This window comes from Saccopteryx leptura, chromosome 2, assembly GCF_036850995.1.
Source record: "Saccopteryx leptura isolate mSacLep1 chromosome 2, mSacLep1_pri_phased_curated, whole genome shotgun sequence".
In the NCBI taxonomy this organism is placed as follows: domain Eukaryota; kingdom Metazoa; phylum Chordata; class Mammalia; order Chiroptera; family Emballonuridae; genus Saccopteryx; species Saccopteryx leptura.
Genome location: NC_089504.1, coordinates 353,607,957 through 353,628,727, shown reverse-complemented (window position 1 = coordinate 353,628,727; position 20,771 = coordinate 353,607,957).

The following is a 20,771-nucleotide window of genomic DNA, read 5'->3' as shown; positions in this document are numbered from 1 at the left end:
CAATGTCCAGAGCGCTGTGTAAAGCAAAGCAATTTTCCAAGGAATCGAATACTTCCAAACATCCATATGCTTGGTATTTAGTATACAAAACATGGAGAAAACTGGCTAATTTATTCCTTTCAGCCAGACTTCCCGGCATCTTATTAGTATCTCCATGCATGTTTGCAATAAAAAAGTTAGAAAAATGAATATCCACATGGGGGAGAGTTCGTACTTCTTTGCGGAAGGTTGTTACTTGACCTTCCGCTTTGCTTCAGACGCTCTGCATCTGCTTTGGTGAATATATAGCATCTGCTCTGTCCCAGATTCTCAGCAGATGTCATGAATGAGTGAAGCCCAGGTTTCACAGAGAACAAAACAGCGCATGCGCTAAGAATGTTTATTGAAAATGCCTCAATGGTTACCGATTCCTTATCTGTCACCATCTGGCCAATTCCCATGCTTTGTCAATTTTCACTTTCTATTTTTTTTTAAAGACACCTAATCTATTGAACTGATTGTCTTGGGTTACTTAGTTAAAATCAAAATATTAGGGGAAATGTTGAGATAAATAAAAATGTAATGAGTACCTCATTTTGTATATTTTTAAAAATAAAATCATAGGCCCTGGCCGGTTGGCTCAGTGGTAGAGCGTCGGCCTGGCGTGCAGAAGTCCCGGGTTCGATTCCCAGCCAGGGCACACAGGAGAAGTGCCCATCTGCTTCTCCACCCCTCCCCCTTTCCTTCCTCTCTGTCTCTCTCTTCCCCTCCCACGAGGCTCCACTGGAGCAAGGATGGCCCAGGCTCTGGGGATGGCTCCTTGGCTTCTGCCCCAGGTGCTGGAGTGGCTCTGGTCGCAACAGAGCGACGCACAGGAGGGGCAGAGCATCGCCCCCTGGTGGGCAGAGCGTCGCCCCCTGGTGGGTGTGCTGGGTGGATCCGGGTCGGGCGGGCGCATGCGGGAATCTGTCTGACTGTCTCTCCCCGTTTCCGGCTTCAGAAAAATACAGAATAAAATAAAATAAAATCATAAAACATTTCATGTAAGATGACTTTTTTTTTTTTTACAGAGACAGAGAGAGAGTCAGAGAGAGGGATAGACAGGGACAGAGAGAGATGAGAAGCATCAATCATTAGTTTTTTGGGGTTTTTTTTTTGTATTTTTCTGAAGCTGGAAACGGGGAGAGACAGACAGACTCCCGCATGCGCCGGACTGGGATCCACCCGGCACACCCACCAGGGGGCGATGCTCTGCCCACCAGGGGGCGATGCTCTGCCCCTCCGGGGCGTCGCTCTGTTGCTACCAGAGCCACTCCAGCGCCTGGGGCAGAGGCCAAGGAGCCATCCCCAGCGCCCGGGCCATCTTTGCTCCAATGGAGCCTCGCTGCGGGAGGGGAAGAGAGAGACAGAGAGGAAGGAGAGGGGGAGGGGTGGAGAAGCAGATGGGCGCCTCTCCTGTGTGCCCTGGCCAGGAATCGAACCCGACTTCTGCACGCCAGGCTGACGCTCTACCACTGAGCCAACCGGCTAGGGCCAATCATTAGTTTTTTGTTGCGACACCTTAGGTGTTCATTGATTGCTTTCTCATATGTGCCTTAACTGTGGGGCTGCAGCAGACTGAGTAACCCCTTGCTCAAGCCAGCAACCTTGGGTCTAAGCTGGTGAGCTTTGCTCAAACCAGATGAGCCTGCACTTAAGCTGGCGACCTCGGGATTTCAAACCTGGGTCCTCGGCATCCCAGTCCGACACTCTATCCACTGCGCCATCGCCTGGTTAGGCAAGATATGACTTTTTAAATGGAAGAATACTTCAATTTGATATGCATTTAAGGGCTTAAGGACAGTCTACCGAGGGCCAAATTGTTGAAGTACTAGCTCCGGTTCTCAAGGGATTTGTGTTTTAGTTACAGAAAAAATATTAACATCCCAGAAGTGTTTAAATGAAATTCTAGTGAATTTAAAAGTAAGAGCAACAATGTATGCTGTGCTAAATAGGTACTGTCTGAGTTTAGGGAAATCCATAGCAGACAACTCCCTTGAAAACAATTTGGATAGAAGCACTTTGGACCAGAGCCACAACGTTATTCTTCTTCAGAATAAGGAAAATCTGAACATTAAGTAGAGCTTGTGCTAAGCCAGGAAGGGTGAACAAATGTCATTTGCAGAAAGCATTTAAAGGACAGTTTGCATAGCTCTCTGGTTAAAGTTTCAATACTAGGCAGGGCTAGAGAACAAGGTCAAGTGGGACCTGCTGGGAGAGAACATTTTAAGTCCATGTTCATTGTTTAAACTTCATCCTAAATGAGTGGGGAGTTGAAAAGTTTCATCAGGAGAAGTATTCAGACAGCAAAGTCATCCCCTCTTTGAACAAAATGTGTTAGAGCATATTTCCAACTCCAACTGTCAAGTAAAGAATGCTATTTCCCTAGCTTTTGAATCTGAGTGTGGCCATTACTGCTTGCTTTGTCCAGTGGGGTATTAATTAGCAAGTTTGATATAAGCAGAGACTTAAATACTTCCTAAAAATTTGGCCTTGCCCTCTCTTGCTATTGTGAATCCTTAGACCCTAATATGAACAAGTTGAAGTAGCCCATTAAAAGATGAGTGACTAGTCATTCCATATATTGCAGCAAACCCATCTGAAGGCCCATCCATGTACAATAGGGTCACCCCAGAATGTCTATCCCTAGACAAACTGAATGTTGATGATAGAGTTAAGCCAAGATGTCCACAATCAGACGAGCCACCTTGTTGACCCTTAGACTTGTGAGCAAATAAATGGTGGTTGTTTCAAGTCCCTACATCTGAAGGTGGTATGTTACAGAGCAAAAGCCAACCAACATACAAAGACTCATTGGAATGGTATTTATGGTAAGCTTTAACCAGAGACTGGCAAAGTGATTAATTTAAAGAACTCTCAGCAGATTTATTGTAGAAACACCGTGGGGGCCCTGGCCAGGTTAGGGCATCATCCCAATAAGCCATACCTGCTGGTTCAATCCCTGGTCAGGGCACAAAGTATCAACCAATGAATGCACACATGAGTGGAAGAACAAATTGATCTCTCTCTCTCCCTTTTCCTCTCTTTCTCTCTCAAAATCAATAAATTAAAACAAAATTAAAAGAAACCTGATGTGAATGGCAACATGTTGAGCATAATTTCTTATCAATTATAATACACATTTTTTTCAACACACACAAGAAGGCATCTTGGTTTCACTTGATCACAGCATAATATCAAAACAAAGTCTATCTGATTTAATTTTACTGAAATCTAATTTCTGCTACTTCACTTTATTTGACGATGAATTGATTTTTGGCTCTGAATTATGTATCTTCCCTCGGGAAAAGTCATTACGTAGCCCTAAGCCTATGTTTCTACTGGAATAACACGCAGAAAATGTATGTGAGAGCTCGGAACACAGGTCTGAAAACCCTGGCGTACCTCCCTCACTGTACCTCTCCCCGCCCTGCAGCCCCGCCTACTGTCAGAGCAGGGCTTGCGCATTATGTGAGTGGAACCGAGAATCCAACATTTTTTTTTTTTTTTTTTAGAAAAATCTTTAGTCAGTCCAAGATAATAAACATGAAATTGGAAAATATATTTCCTCAATTCTGTAGCTGGGAATGTCATTTGTACTTCGGCGCTTGAAGGTTTCTTATTACATTGAACTGATTTTGATTGTGTCCCAGATGTAATTGCCCTGCTTTGGCTCCTACCAGACAAAGCTGAACTTCAGCAGTTTTCTTAAAACAACTCTACATTATCATTTTTTTTTTTGCTCAGGGGCAGACCATTCCCTGCAGACAACATGGATGCCTCCTCCTCATTGGTATTCACAGCTTCTGTTTAAGGAAGTGTCAGAATAAGGTCCCATCCAAATGCCTTATGTGTTTTTATTTTTTTTTATAGCTCTAGTACATTTGATTTACAGCTACTTCAGCAAACTGTTGTACTCATTATCGCTGAGAGTTAAGGCACTAATATCCCTTTGCTTTTTTACATACTCCGGATTATTGCAACTTTTAAGAGACCCCAGTGATATAGATCATTGACAAAATCAGAACCACATTACATGATTCAGTGCATAATTATTCCAAACTGGATAAAAAAAAAATGCTATGTCTCAATGCTGCCAAGGTACTCAGACTGCACTGATAAAATTCTTATGAATTGACTTAAACAAAAGATAGGTGACTGTTAATGCTAACACATTCAATGATGTTTGCGCACTGTCTAAAATACTTCATGTGCTAACGTGAGACATAAAAAATACTGCCTAAAACTTGATGTGTCCTGAATGCTTGCTTACAGAAATATTGATCTAACACGTACAGGAATGTCTTTATTCGCAAGAGAAATGGCTTCATTAGTTAGATGACATGCATGTTTACATTTCATCAACCAGAAGGGTCAATGTTAAGATGAATTGATTCCCATACTAAATGATCTATGGATAAACCTTAGAAAAGTCTGATGGACTATTTTTAATGATCTCACCTTGCCTACTCAATTTATAAGCAAAATTATAAGTCCTCTGAATAGATGGGTGGATTTAGATAATTAAATCTTTTCTCATATATCAGACAAAAGAGCATTCATTCCTGAATGTGCTGGGAATCTATTGTAGCATGGTGACTATAGTTAATAATACTGTATTGTATACTTGAAAGTTGCTCTGACAGGAGAACTGTCATTTTTTCACCATGACAACAGCAGCAAAATGGTAATTATGTCAGGTAAAGGATGTATTATTGTGGTAAACATTTCACAATATGTAATATATCAAATCATCACATTGTATAGTCTAAACTTACTCCATGTTATATGTCAAATACATCCCAGTAAATCTAGGAGAAAAAAGCATCCATTTCATCTAGCCTGTGTGTATCTGAATATTTTTTAAACATTTTTAAAAATGTATTCATTTTAGAGAGGAGAGAGAATGTGTGTGTGTGTGTGTGTGTGTGTGTGTGTGTGTGTGTGTGTGTGAGAGAGAGAGAGAGAGAGAGAAAGGGGGGAGAAGCAGGAAGCATCATTTCCCATATGAGCCTTGACCAGACAAGTGCAGGGTTTTGAATCGGCGATCTCAGTGTTCCCGATTGACACTTTATCCACTGTGCCACCACAGGTCAGGCAAGTGGTATCTGAATTTAAAATTTCTAGAAGTTGCATTGGTAAATATTACAATTTTAGTATTTTAATCTCATTAATTCAAAACTTTTATTGAGATATAATTGGCATATGATATAACATTAGTTTCAGGTATGCAGCATAATAATTCAATATTTGTATATATTGCAAAATGATCACCACAGCAAGTCTAGTTAATATCCTTTCACCACACAGACTTACAAAACATTTCTTTTTGTGATGAGAACTGTTAGGACAGGGATCCCCAAACTTTTTAGACTGGGGGCCAGTTCCCTGTCCCTCAGACCATTGGAGGGCCGAACTATAAAAAAAACTATGAACAAATCCCTAGGCACTCTACACATATCTTATTTTAAAGTAAAAAACAAAAAGGGAACAAATACAATATTTAAAATAAAGAACAAGTAAATTTAAATCAACAAACTGACCAGTATTTCAATGGGAACTGACCACCAATGAAAGAGGTGCCCCTTCCAGAAGTGCTGCAAGGGCAGGATAAATGGCCTCAGGGGGCTGCATGAGGCCCATGGGCCATAGTTTGGAGACCCCTGTGTTAGGATTTCTTTTAATTTTTCCCTCATCGATTAGTTCAGTGGTAGAGCATTGGCCCAGCATGTAGATGTCTCAGGTTTGATTCCCTCTCAGGGCACACAGGAGAAGTGCCAACTTGCTTTTCCACTCCTCCTCCTTCCCATCACCTTCCCTCCTGCAGCCATGGCTTGATTGGAGCAAGATGAACCCAGGTGCTAAGGATGGCTCCATGGCCTCTGTCTCAGGTGCTAAGAAGAGCTCGGCTGCTGAGCAACAGAGCAACGCCCCAGATGGGCAGAGCTTCGCCTCCTAGTGGGCTTGCCTGGTGGACCCCAATTGGGGCACATGTAAGAGTGTGTCTGCCTCCTTTCCTCTCACTGAACAAGGAAGAAAAAAAAAGATTTCTCTTAATTTTAATTGGAGGACATTTTATTAAATTCTTACTATGTTATTACATGGACTCTGTTTTATAGTGGATATTAAGTGGTGATCTGGACAGAAGGTGCTGTTATTTTGGGAGCTGACTACAGAATTCGTTTGTAGAATAGAAATAGTTATAGCACTTAGTGGGGCTGTTTGGTTAAAATGATGGAGCACCATGGATATCTATAATGGATCTGGCATTTGGCTTATTGAGATGGAGATCTAGGTAAAAATATACACACACTGGAAGGATGCGAACAGCCAGAGAACAAGATGCAACACGAAGATCCCCGTGACACGAGTGTTCTTAGGAGACCAGCAGAATTTAGAAGAAAAAAGTCTGCCCAGCACATTTGGTTGAGGAATTCTTTATAAGAACAGAATGGCTATTTCATCCTCCTCTCCATTCCCATGTTCGAATTACATTTAAACATCGTACACACTTAAATGGTTTGTGTGTGCTATTGGGCGAGGAGGGTGTGACAGAGAACGGCGGTCCAGGGAACACCTGCCAACTCAGGAGAGACAAGAAAACCAAGTGTCTACAAATTTTCTTTTCAAAATAATTTTTCTCCTTTTTCTTTTTAAAAAATGATTTTTATTGTGGTAAACATCATACAGCATACAATTTACCATCGTAACCATTTTACCTGTACATTTCAGTAGTGTTGTATATATTCACATGTAATGCAACAGGTCTCCAGAACCTTTTTATCTTACAAAACTAAAATTCTATACCTTTTAAACAAGTCCTTATGTTTCTCTTGCCCTAAACCCTGGCAACCACCGTGTTACCTTCAGATATGTTGCATATACAATACAAGGAAGACTTTATTATTGTGTTTTGGAACAATCAAGTGTAAGTTGCCATATTATGTATCACTCTGGAACATTTAGTTTATATTTTCTGTAAACAAAGGAGTTCTTCCTCATTACAGGATACAGGTATCTAAGTGAAAAGATTAATAGATGCACTATTACCAAATAATCCTTAGAACTCATTCAAGTTTTGCCAGTCTTCACCAATTCAGCATCACATTTCACATTCAGTTGCCATATTCCTTCAATCTGGTACTGTTTTTCAGTCTTTCCTTGATGTTTCTATCACTGGAATTTTTAAGAGTAGAGAAAATTTTGCCAAATGTCACTTGGTGTGGTTTGTCTGATATTGTTTCATAATTATATTCATATTATATACATCTTTGGCAAGAATAGCACAAAAATGATGTGTTCTTTTTTTTCCCTTTAAATCCTATCATATGTCATATGATTTAAGTTTGTTTCATTATTGGTGATATTAACTTTGATTATTATAGCAAATACCAAGCTTGACTACCATAATGCTACTCATTTTTCCTTTGAAATTAAGTTATTTTATGGGAGATACATTGAGACTATATTAACATCTGGTGTTTGATCATAATTTAAATAAATTAAGATATTTATTTTTGTCCGGATGGAGTCATACATTTTTATTTTATTCAGTGAGTTACAATTATTATTAATTTTGATGTCAAATGTCTTAGATTTGTCAAATAGGAGCCCCTTCATTCTGGCTCCCATGTCTTTAGCCGTGTCTACAACAATATTTGAGAATCTTACTTTCGGGCACAATACGATGTTTCAGGATCATTTTATATTTCCTTTACCCTAGGACTGGAATAAGCCATTTCGAGAAGGAGCCTTGGTTCCTTTTAACTAGACCATAGTATTTAGAAAACAAGATTTGGTGGAGAAGTGCTTATTGATATTGGGATATTGCTGCACATCGGCCCTGCCAGTGTAGAGAGCCAGGGTTTCTATGTCTATACATATACTATGTGTATACACACAGACGCACAAACACATTTACATTGATACTTCCTGTTTAATTCCAACATCACAGTTCTAGTGGTGCATTCTAGTTTTTCCCCTCTCCGTATTTGTAACTTACCTCAATGGCGTAAAAGTACACTCCCATTTTCTGTAATTCACTGATGTATTTGCTCACTCCACCAGCATATAATAAATCTCCTATTGTTATCACAAGTCCCCACCACCATGCAATGTGTGGACACCCTTCTCACCCCACTTGAGCTCTGAAACCCTACTCTGAGCTACTGTGATTTTACCTTGCCTTCCCATGTGTTCCTATGTAATCATTTTAAGACTTAATTGTTCAGGAAGAGAAGGGAAAAGAAAAAGAGGCAGAGAAAATAAAAGAGAGGAAAGATTTTAAATAATGTGATCAAATTAACTGAATAGTAAATCATCATGAGACAGGACTATGTAAACAGAAGCATTTGGAAATTTCTCACAAGATATAATGTAGGAGGAAAATCAAAAATAGTAGTTAACATATGAATTATAATTTGAACCAAAAAAGTTTCTGTAAAGAGGCTTTCTATGAAAAATTAGATATTATCCTGGGGGTATCTGTAGACATAAATATGAATCAGACAAAGGTTATCTTGAGCCAGTCTTATTTATTCATTCATACAATTCTTTAATGATTCATGCATTCATTCAAGTACTTGAGGGCTTACAATTTGCCAGACATATCACAAGACATGAGGAATACAAAGATAATGATTGGTTGTCTGGCTTTTCTTCCCCTTCTAATTATTTTGTTGTCAGCCTGTTCCCATCCCAATAACTTATTGTTAATGCTTCTCTCTGGCCAAAAAGAACAAAGTTTAATAACTTGTACATATCTGAACAAACATTATATTACTGATGTACCTAACCCAGTTAGATTTGAATTTTATAATATGACAGCAGGAGCAGTATGCAGAGAGGTCAGGAATACCAGCCGATGTAGCATTACTACTATTATTGACAATATATAACAATCAGTATAGCAGAGGACCAATAAAAACAGATGGTAGTTATCAACAACTGGCACATCTATAGGGGTAGTCTGACTAAACATTAACTCTGACTTTGGGGTAACTGAGAAAGAATGCAAAAATTCAGAATACAGGATAGTTTAGAGATAGAGAAGGAATCTGGGAATACATGAGTAAGGAGCACACTGTGTGGGCTTGGAAAGAGGCAGAGAACATGAGTCCTAAGGCATGGCAGGTGCCTTAATAAAGGAGGTCTATTGGCCTGACCTGTGGTGGCGCAGTGGATAAAGCGTCGATCTGGAAATGCTGAGGTCGCCGGTTCGAAACCCTGGGCTTGCCTGGTCAAGGCACATATGGGAGTTGATGCTTCCAGCTCCTCCCCCCCTTCTCTCTCTCTGTCTCTCCTCTCTCTGTCTCTCCCTCTCCTCTCTAAAATGAATAAATAAAAAAAAAAAAAATAAAAAGGAGGTCTATGGTGACAGGGTTTGTCCGGTTGAGGGAATGAGATTTTGGGAACAGATACTAAAGCTTCCATCTGTGTAGTGATAGAGTAGACAACAGATATTGAAGTTTGGGGTCAAAAGAAAGATTCTTTTTTCCTTTTTCAAAGTTTATTTTTTTCAAATATACCTAATATACAAAAAAAATTGCATATAGTACCACTACTTTTTTATCCACTCATCTATTGATGAGCACTTGCTTCCATAACTTGGCTATTTTAAGTAACGCTGCAGTAAAAACATAGGGGTGCAGATATTCTTTCAAAGTAGTGTTTTGGATTTCTTTGGATATATACCCAGAAGTGGGATTGCTGGGTCCTAGACAGTTTCATTTTTAATTTTTTGAGGAACTTCACTCCTTTCAAAATATGACATTGGCAATTAATTGTATTATGACTGTAATCCTGTTACAGTCCTGTAATCCTGTTAGGTTGTTAGCTCTCACAGTGTGGACCAGGACTTAGAACTGTACCTGGCACTTGTCAACTGAGCCATTCATGTTTTCATCATGAATAGATGAGCAAGTGAGTCAGGGAGAAAACAATGTGAGAAAAAGCAGAAAAGAAGTTAAGGATAGAGTAGACTTTCAGCTAAACCATTAAAGATTTCTTTTAATCCAAACTGAATTCTTTCCATTAACATGTGCTCTTGATGTGTGTCCTGTCATCACTAGTAGACTGAGGTAAGAACTCTACTTATTCCGTCAGTTATAAATTTATCAGAAAAATGAGACTTATTCTCCTTATTAGACTCTGTGGGCAATCCATATACATTGGGGCATAGCTTATTAAGCTATATCATGGAAGTTTTTTTTATCTTTTATAAAGAGTGAATGATATAGCTATTTGTGTCATTTATAGGGTTACCCCTCTACCCCTTTTGGGAATCTTGGTTCTTTCTAAAAATAGTTCCCAGTAAGAAGTTATTATATACATTAGAATACTTGTTTTGGGGGCATCCTGTAAATAGCACTTCTGGAAAACAAAACTTTACAGAGCTGAAATAAAAACATCTCCTCCATTTTGAAAGTCTTATTGGGTATAGGTTAATGCAGTGACATGACTATTAGCAACAGCTCAAATCATTTAAAAATCCAGGCTTCTAAACTATAGCAACAAATGTGTATTTTCCCTACAGAATGTCCACAGCAGTATGCGGTTGATGAAAGCATGCATACAGTAATAAGTTGGGTGCCATTAAAGAGCCTTATTTTTCAAATGTTCCTCTGCATCTGAAGGGCATTTGAGAAGTTCGCTCATCTCTACTGTGTGACTGGCACAGAGCGTGTCGCCTTGGTTCAAGTGGTTCGGAGCTGTGGGTACTTCACTGTTTTCGTTCTCCTCCCACTTCCCACCCACAGCACTCAGCAGTTCATAGAGTCAGCTTAACAATTCAATGCCTCCTCATAGGCACAGAACTTTCTCAGCAGTTGGGCATGATGTGAAGTTTAATAAGATAAAAACAGCTAATTAAGTAAAACAACGACAAAAGCACAGCACCACAATTGACAGCTGGCATTTTACTTGTCAGGTGTCACCTGAGGCTAGGGAGTTTGATATTCCAGTCTTAAATATAACAACAATAGTAGAGGTGTCTCTTATTAGTTCAGAAAAAGATGCTTCCCATAAAACTTTCTCATTTCTTCTTTCCATTATCCTTACATTAAATAGAAGTGGTATTGCAATTTATCGAGACTGATCAAGTAACCATAGTTAAGAAACATATATGCCTTTTAATTTTAATCCAGGATATTTACATTAAGTAGAAATGACCCAGATAAATTGAGATGACTGAAAGAAATATATTTTAGATTAGTATTGTGTTTTTTAAGTATTAATGACAATGTTCAATATATAGGAGATATGGGGTTTCTTGTAATAGAATGTCCAGCTAGCTTTGTCTTTACAATGATGAACACACTATATTGTGTAACAATCTGTAGACGGATTTGGGATTCATAGATTTTGTAGAGTAATGGTGTAAAGGCTACCGGTCAACTTCTGTGTAAGTGCATTGGTTTTCTCTTCATAGCCTCAAGATGGTAGTCACAGCATCAGCCATAATTGGTTCTATATGTCAGGAATCAAAGGCAAGGCAAGCATGTCATTTTACCTATTTACCGGGGGATGAAAATAAATGTTTATTTTCTAGACATCTCCAGGATAGTTGCCTTCCTTTCATTCACTAGGTTTGAAGCACACACCTATGCATAACACAATAATGGAGGCAAAAGGAAGGGTCATGCTTGACTTACTTTAGCCATCATCCTTCTCTTGTGGGGACTGGAGAGTGACTGCCTTCCTTGATTATGTTGAAATAAATTGGGTTCTATTACAAAGCAAAAAGGGATGAGCGACGCTAGCTATTAGACAGGCAAGCAAAACAGGCATTGGGAGTACCAAATGAAATGATACATGTAGATATGTGTGTTAAAATGTAAATCCACTTACAACTCTATAGTTGCATTATTAATTACCTGAAGCAGCTAACAGATAACCAGGATCAATGTTCTACTAGAAATGTGCAGACAAATAACTAAGTTATATAAAACCAGGTGTCCTGATCTCAGAAGGTAAGGAAAACCTTTCCAAGTGATTTCGATGAGAATCCTTCCCAAAGAACTATTGATTTAGATGACCATGATAGAGAAAGAGAGAAGACAGAGAAGGCATTCCTTCTAGCTATATACAGTAGATAAAGCATATCTGTTTTCTGTTTCCTTCTGAAGTGTCAAATAAAATAAAAGTGTATAAACAGACACAAAAGAGAAGTATTCAGTACATGAGAGATGTTTGCTGCATTTGGTACAATGGAAAGTAGATAGAAAAAAAAAAGAAGAAAACACCAGAGCAGGAAGGATGTTAAACCATTGCCTACACTCATTTTGAGATAGTCCTCAGCCTAAAATGTGTCCTGTTCTTCCTAAAAGCCATGTCTGCCTCTGTCATTGTGAGAACTGGAGGCAGAGATGAGAACAGGGAGAAAAGCCGTCCTTGAGCAGGAAGACATAATTGTAGCAGGTAGTTTTGCATTTTATACTTTTAAAGAAAATGAACCATAACAGCTTCTTGCAGCATATATCTCTCTGAAATAGAACAAATTAAATGTAGCAGGTATAGATCTCAGTTTATATAAACTCAGACTTTCAGATTTTATATATATATAAAATTTTCTAAGATGCATTGTATCCATAGTGATGCTTTTTGCTACAAGTTCAAAATACTGACTAAAAATGACTTAAAATGATGATCAACTTACTGACTCCCACATCAAAAAGTCCTGAGAGAGGTGGTCCCAGAGTTGATTAATTCAGAAGCTGGATGCTATTGTCAAGTATATTTTCTTCTTTTTGCTCTGTCATGTTTGGAGTTGGCTCTTGTCCTCGGTGTTCTCAAGATCATGGTTCTAAGCAGCATCCCTCCCCTCCCCCCACTCACACACAGCCAAAGTGGAAAAAGATCAGTTTCTTCTGACATGTTATTCTCAGCAGGGAGGTAATTGTTCCCAGATTTTAAAGACATTTATGTGCATTTTTAAAAATAATTTATGAGTATAATATTGAGGCAGGAAGTCAAATAGGTGCTTACTTTGTGCCCTTATATACCCCTTGCCTCCTGTTAATGTATAACCTTTCAATAAAGAGGAACATCAAACCCACTCTACATGAAAGGATCACCATATTGTGTCTTCCTTCCATCAATTTCTATCCTGCATGGTTGAATATTGACTCATCACATTCTTAATAATCAGAGTGGTGTTCATATATGTTGCATTTCTATTAATCATAATAATTACAATGGTTCAAATGCCCAGAAGAATACAAATGAGGTGATTATTGCAGAGCTATGTTAGGCTCTTCCTACATATTATCTTGCTTTGATATGCGACATCAAGCTGGGAATAAAGAAAACAGAAGTTAATCTAATAAGAATATATTATGATTTGTTTGATATTTGCAAGGATAAGCTCAATAACTTTTCTGAGCAAATTTATATTGAAAACCAAAAAGAACTTGATAGAACCACATTTCTAAAATAATTTAAAAGTGACTCCAGGTATTCTTTTTGCATTATTATTAGTTTTGCTTTCCAAACATTAACAGATCAACAGTATATTTCCATGACTTTATAAACTAAAGTCCTATACTAGCATGCTATTATTCCTATATTAAACAATATATAAAAATCATTCCTTTGTAAAATCTTCCCCTACTTTTAGCATAAAATGAGTTTTACTTCCATTCATCCTAGTGATATTTAAACATTTTCTTATACATTACATTACCTCCTCAGTTTTTTTAAAGCCCTAATTAGCAAGAGTTTCTGTCTACCGAATAATGGAGAATAGTTGAGCATAAGGCAGATTATTTAACGGTTTAGTTCTATGGCTGATGCTTTTAACTCTAGTAGGTTCCAAAGACAGATTACAATTCTGACGAGAGTTTAGGAACCTGATGTTTCCTCAAGTCTAAGAGACAATGGCGGGTGCTCAGTAAATAGATATTTGTTGCAATAATGAGAATTGAAAATCTGTAAGCAAGTAGAGTATTTGTGTAAGAGTGAAGGCTAGATATGTCTACTGCATAAACAGGAACGTGAGCAGTGGAAGATGTGTCCATAGGTCAGTAACTTTCAACCTTTCTCATCTCGTGGCATGCACAAACTACTAAAACTCCATGGCACACCCCAATAAATTTATTTTTTGCTGATCTGACAAAAAAGAAAAAAGTATAATTTTGATTTATTCACACCAGGTGACTACTGTTGTATTGGCTGTTGTCATTTTTAAATTTGACAATCTAAGGGGAAAAATATCAGAACCCCTGACTAAATAGATATTGCATGTTTAAAAATCCTTGTAACATACCAGTGTGATGCCACATACCAGTTGACAATTGTGGCTATAAAACAACAATATTTATTTCTTTTATTATTTGTGTGACATTGGGAGAATTAAAAAGCTTATTTGAGCTTTCATTTTTTTAGCTTAAAAGAAATATCATTTTATTACTTAGCTCATATTTTTGTAAGTCAGGAATTTAGACAGGTACCATATTTCCCCACTTTTTAAAGAAAAATTTGGGGTCTAAAACCTGGGTGTGTCTTACACAGCGCTTGTCTATTTTTTTTACTTGCATTTCCCGCTTTTCCGGGCTTGTTTTTGCGCTCATTGTTGAAGACAGTGATTCATCATGAGACACAGATGAGGACAAGCTAATGGATGGGAGTTATGACAGTGATGAGGAGTTGTATGAATTTTATGATGAATAAAACTTGAGTTCAATAACTTTATGTAATTTTTTTTTTCAAATTTCAAGATCTGAAAGTAAGATGTGTCTTATACATGGTGAAATACGATAACTAATATTGTGAGGGAAAGTTGTCTCTGCTCTAAGATGTCTGGAGATGCAGTTGGGGTCTGAAATAGCTGGATGGCCCCTCCCACTCCCTCCCTCCCTCCCTGCTGCTCTTCTCCCTATTGGCCTTTAAAGCCATCCGGGTACACTGGTCTAGGGAGTTACATCCCACCACTCAGAGGGTAGAATATCAAAGAACTTTTGGCTATCTTCAGTCCACCACCAGGACTTAATACAATGTTGTTACATACGCATGTTAATAATCTAAGTCTGTTTTAATAGTGTGGAAACTCCTGAGAGAGTTAGTGTATTTCATTTTTTTAAAAAAGGCAAGGAACTCTTAGTTTCTGCTTTGTTTTTCTATTGAGAATGTCTTGACTTTGAATTTATAATCTACATTAAGGGACTAAATGAACCATGTAGACAGCGTCAGATGAGGTAAAGTAAATTCCATCTACAGTTTGATCTTTGTTAATAAAGGGAAATGAGGAAAATGTGACCTTTATTTTCAGGATGTTTTCAGAGAAACCTTTTTTTTTTTTTAGAACTTTTAGCCATTTGACTATTTCACAAAATTTTCCAGATTTAAAAGAATCTCAGGCGTATGACTGGGATGGCTCTATATGTGTGGGACTACATCTGAGTAATCTCTGGCACAAATGGGACTGTGCACCTGTGCAGCTCACTGAGTGACGTAACACTAGGAGAACGCACATACACTAATGTTTCTTGTGCAGGTTCGCTGTGCATAGTTTTGCAGGCTCAGAATTTTTAAACTCCATCTTCTTAACCCAAACAGAGAAAAATTCTCCTGTTTTCATTTGGTGTTGACACTTTCATCTAGCTAGTCTTCGTCAAGTGCCAATTCTGGCATGTCATCTGTATTGTGTGTATGGGTGTGTTTTAAGACTTTATTTTTAAAGAGCTCTTCTCGGTCCACAATAAAAATGAGATGACGGTCCGGAGATTTCCCAGATTCCCCACACAAGCCAAACCTCCTCCGTTATGGAACACCACTCAGCAGAGTGGTACCTTGGTTACAACTGATGAGCCTACATCGACAAACAATATATCTGAAAGTCCCTACTTTACCTCTGGGTACTCTACATTCTGTGGCGTTGGGCAAATGTATAAGGACAGGTATGCATCATATGGTATCATGCAGAATATCTGAACTGCCCCCAATTTCTCTGTGTTCCACTTATTCATCCCTTGCCCCTTCTCTAGCTTTCGTTTTTCAAAACCTTTTAAGAATGAATATAATTACAGCTGTCTTGCAGGATTGCCCAGAGGATTAGCTATAATGTTGCATGGCACACAATGGACATTTAACACATGGGCGCTGTTATTATCATTTTTATTATTATTAAATAAGCTAAAATAAGCAACACAGGTATCGGTCTTCTGTTACTCTGGCTTCGATCGTTCAGTTTTACGTACCACATGAAGGACTGGAGAAAACAGAGTTGGGGATTAGAATCCAAGGTTGGTAGGACCAGAAGGGACCTGACAGGTCACAGTATGTCCCATCCACGCCCTCTTATCAGGTAAAGGAAGCCCAAGCTTGTCAAGTGTCTTGCTCTAGATACCACACAGACGACCTAGATGCTACTTACAAATTACATTTCATACAAAGACCACATTTCAATAAACCAAAACTATAATTATATGAATGGCAATATTCCAAATTATTAAATCAATAATTATATTTTATTCATATTAATGGCAATTTTCCAGATTATTAAAATCATAATTATATTTTTATTATAGAGATCATCAGTGAGAAACTGAGGAACAGAAGTTATTCTTTGAATCTTCCAATTCAAACATTTTTCCACATGGATAGAAGTTCTTAAATAAGCACAATGATTTAACATTCCCAAAATACTAACTTCAAATGAACAGTATTTGCCTACTTTTTCATATATACCTACTTGTGAATTTAAAGATATAAGAAATAAATTTGCTTCAAATTGTTAAAATTTCGCACCTAGCCAAAGAATATATATTCCCCTAGGAATGTGTTCTATAAAAAGGGAAACTAGTGTCAGCTCAGTGGTTTTAGCAAAAAAAAAAAAAAAAATGTTTTTAGAGAGACACAAGGAGGGAGAGGGGAGAAGAGAGATCAGAAGCATCAACTCATAATTGTGGCACTTTTGTTGTTCACTGATTGCTTCTCATATGTGTTGTGACTAGGGGTCTCCAGCTGACCCAGTGACCCCTTGCTCAAGCCAGAGACCTTGGGTTTCAAGCCGGTTACTTTAGGCTCAAGCCAGCAATCACTGGGCTTAAAGGAAGTGACCTTTGGGCTCAAGCTAGTGACCTTGGGATCATGTCGGTGATCCTGTGCTCAAGCCGGTGACTCCATGCTCAAGCTGGCAAGCTCTCGCTCAAGTTGATGAGCCTGTGCTCTATCTAGCCAGTGACCTTGGGGTTTTGAGCTGGGGCCCTCTGCATCCCAGGCTGATGCTCTATCTCCACTGTGCCACTACCAGTCAGGCTAAGCAAATTTAAAAAGAAAACAGTAATTCCATTTTCTAAATGCCATACACTTGTACCGTAAGTGCATTTGGTAGGTTTGAAATGGCAAAGCCGTATTTTTGGTTTCCTGAAATTCTGCTGCAGTAAAGTAGAAATCATTAGATCAAGTGACTGGCTTTCATTATTTTTCATTCAAATTTACTGTTCTCAGTCTGCATTACTATTCAAGCATATTGTGTGGGGATTAGACAAAATCATTCACATAACTAAGGAGCCTAGTTTCTCACAATTATGTCCTTAGGTAGCTGACGTATGTAGTTCCATCTGCGGTGCAGGTTGAGGGCAATCATCAGTTTGGGGCCTAAAATGACGGGGGGATTTATACCCGTCTATTCTTGTCAACTGATAGAAAGTTTCCTGTAGAAAACCAGCTGCTGCCTGGCCTGTGGTGGCGCAGTGGATAGAGCCTCCTCCTGGGAGGCTGAAGGGTGCCAGTTCAAAACCCCAGGCTTTCCCAGTCAAGGAACGTACGAGAAGCAACTACTATGAGTTGATGCTTCCAGCTCCTACTGTCTTTCTCTCTTTCTCACTCTCTTCTTTCTTCTTTCTCTCCTCTCTCTAAAATCAATAAATAAAAAATCTTGAAGAAAACCATCTGCTAATATGTTGAGCATTAACTAAACATCCAGAAAAGGAAGAAGACCCCTGCCAAGAGCAGCCTCGTTGTCCTTGATGTAGATAAGCTTTTCTCTTCAAATAAACGCAATAATAGGAAAAGTACAATAAATATAAAGAGGACCAGAGATGCTAACTTGTACCTAAGTGCTCATAACCTACGAAAATTGAAAACCAACAAAGATAGATGACTTTTGTCAGACAAATGCCTTAGTACCCTTGACTCTGATTTGAAAATAGCCAAAGAAGAGGAAACTGGGGAAAATATTTTTGTATTTTATATGGAATTTTTGTTTATGCATTTGTGGGAGAGATCGATACTGGACAAGTATGGAGAGTTATATTTTAAATATCTATGAATCATTAACAAATAACATTATATTTTCCAACAGGTTTATAGAAATGTGGTAACAATACAAATTAAATGCATAAGTAAATTTATAATACTGATTTTCTCTAAGGAAGAAGGAACAGGAAAAAGTGAACAATGAGGATCTCAAGTTGTGTATTTCATATTTTATTTTATGTAAAAAATATATAACACAAATATATTTGGGTTAGCTAGTTCCTAGAAAAGTTGGTAAAAATCATCTAGTTATTTTTGTGTTCCTTTTCATTTATGGGGAAGATGTAAAGTTTCATGCTCGTTTCTTTCTGAGCAAGAAATTTTCCCCACGTTTTCCTCTTTGACTTTTAATTCTGGAAACTAAGCAACCAGATGCCGACACAAAGGAAATCCGCAATTTTTATCTACCCATCAATCATTCATTTTTCTCTCTCTAGTCACTTACTCGTTTTGATGCAGCTTTTCCATGTGTGCTTTTATTCTCTTACCTCTTCAGTGGCCTTTCTCCTGTTGGGGCACAGGGCAGCTCTTCACTCACTTATAAAGCAGAACTAATTCAGCCTCCTTGACGGAGAAGAGAACAGCCCAAAGGGAAATGAGGGTCACTTCTGTTTCACCCACATCCCAATGGATGAGCTGGAGAAGTGAGGCCTAATTCAATAGCTGTCATTGTCACTAGAGGCATAGCTGGAAATTGGTTCCTATTAAGTTATCTGTATCAAGAGTTTAAAAATGGCAGTTTCTAAAAACGTTTTATTTCTCCCCTCAAAGAATTGCTTCTTCAGACAAAATTGAGAGGTTAAAGAGATAACTTGGATCCCAAGGAAAGTATCTTAGTGCTAATATTCTACTTGGCTGAAAAGTACTTATGATGAAAAGATCCATTTATTTAATTTAACAAACTGCTTTTTAACTAGTGAATATGATTAATTGGCTTAATACAGGTCCAAATCAGCCATTTACATGGTAGTGTGAATTATTAGATATATTTTCTTAATTAAATGAGATGAGTTGTCCTAGGGACGTGGTGTGTGTGGGCAGGGGTGGGGAGGGAGATAGAAGAGTGAAATGGAAATAACTTTGTCAAGTATTTATGTCCTATGTTCTATGTCCTATCTTTATTTTCAAGATCTCCCTCCTCCACCAAACCCCAGCAGTTTAGAATCTGCTAAGAAACAGTATTTTTGAATGGTAGTCTGGAGACACTATTTGAAATCAGGTCTGACTCCCCAAACCCAAGATAGTCAAGGTAAGCAAAAGATTCGAGGGAAGGGGAGGGGCACAAAGAAAACTAGATAGAAGGTGACGGAGGACAATCTGACTTTGGGTGATGGGTATGCAACATAACTGAATGACAAGATAACCTGGACATGTTTTCTTTGAACATATGTACCTTGATTTATTGATGTCACCCCATTAAAATTAATAAAAATTTATAATAATAAAAAAAGGTTCCCAGCGTGTGCTCTCTGGACCAGCAGCATCAACATCAATGGAAACCTGTTAGAAATGCAAATTTGTTCTGTTGGCTGAAGCATTGCCCAATTGCAGTATCAGGCTATCTTTCTTCTTTATTTGTTTTTATACTATAATTATTATGTTTTGGTTAGAAAGTAATGATTAAATCATAATATTTTTAAGTTCTTAAGTTAAGAATTTTTATCATTTTAGGTAAATATGAAGTACCATTGATGCTTTTGAGGGCTTTTTATTATTTTTTTCAGTCTCAGACATATATTAATGAATTTTTACTGATGCATCCAAAATTTGGAGAGAACTCAGGGGTGTGGGTCTGTGAACACTAAGCTACAAGTATAAAGTGAAGAAAGTAGTCCCCTGTTGAATAGTCACCTGTTGTACCACAACAAAGACAACTGGTAGACCCTAAAGAAAACATAGGTTATAAATACATTGCTATATTTTGGAAAAGTGCTTCTAAAGACAAGAGGAATCCTGCTGGATGTGTTTTTACTACCCTACTATTCAGTGCAATTAGATGAATTTTTATCATCCAAACACCTATCCATTTTTTGCCAGTACCAAAACTAAAACACAACAACAAACATGTAAAAACAAATAAGAGATTTTAAATAGGAATATCTAGTGATATATTTTTCTTGGCAAAGTACTTTGCATTTTTAGAAAATATGTATTCATCTTCAAATTTTTCTGTGTAATTCTGTTGCAACCAGAAAATTATATCTGTGAAAACTCATCCAAGTATGTCTATATGTGTGTGTGTGTATGTATATATATATATATATATATCCAAGTATGTTTTATGCTAGTGAGGGAATAATGTTTTATGTATTTGCAAAGTTTTTAAGGTTTCCTCATGACCAAAAGTCCTACTGTGAGTTCTTGTGACCAAGAGAGCTGTGTTAATTGACAGGTGGAATGATTAAAAATACAAAAAGTGGCCCTGGCCGGTTGGCTCAGTGGTAGAGCGTCGGCCTGGTGTGCGGGCGACCCGGGTTCGATTCCCGGCCAGGGCACAT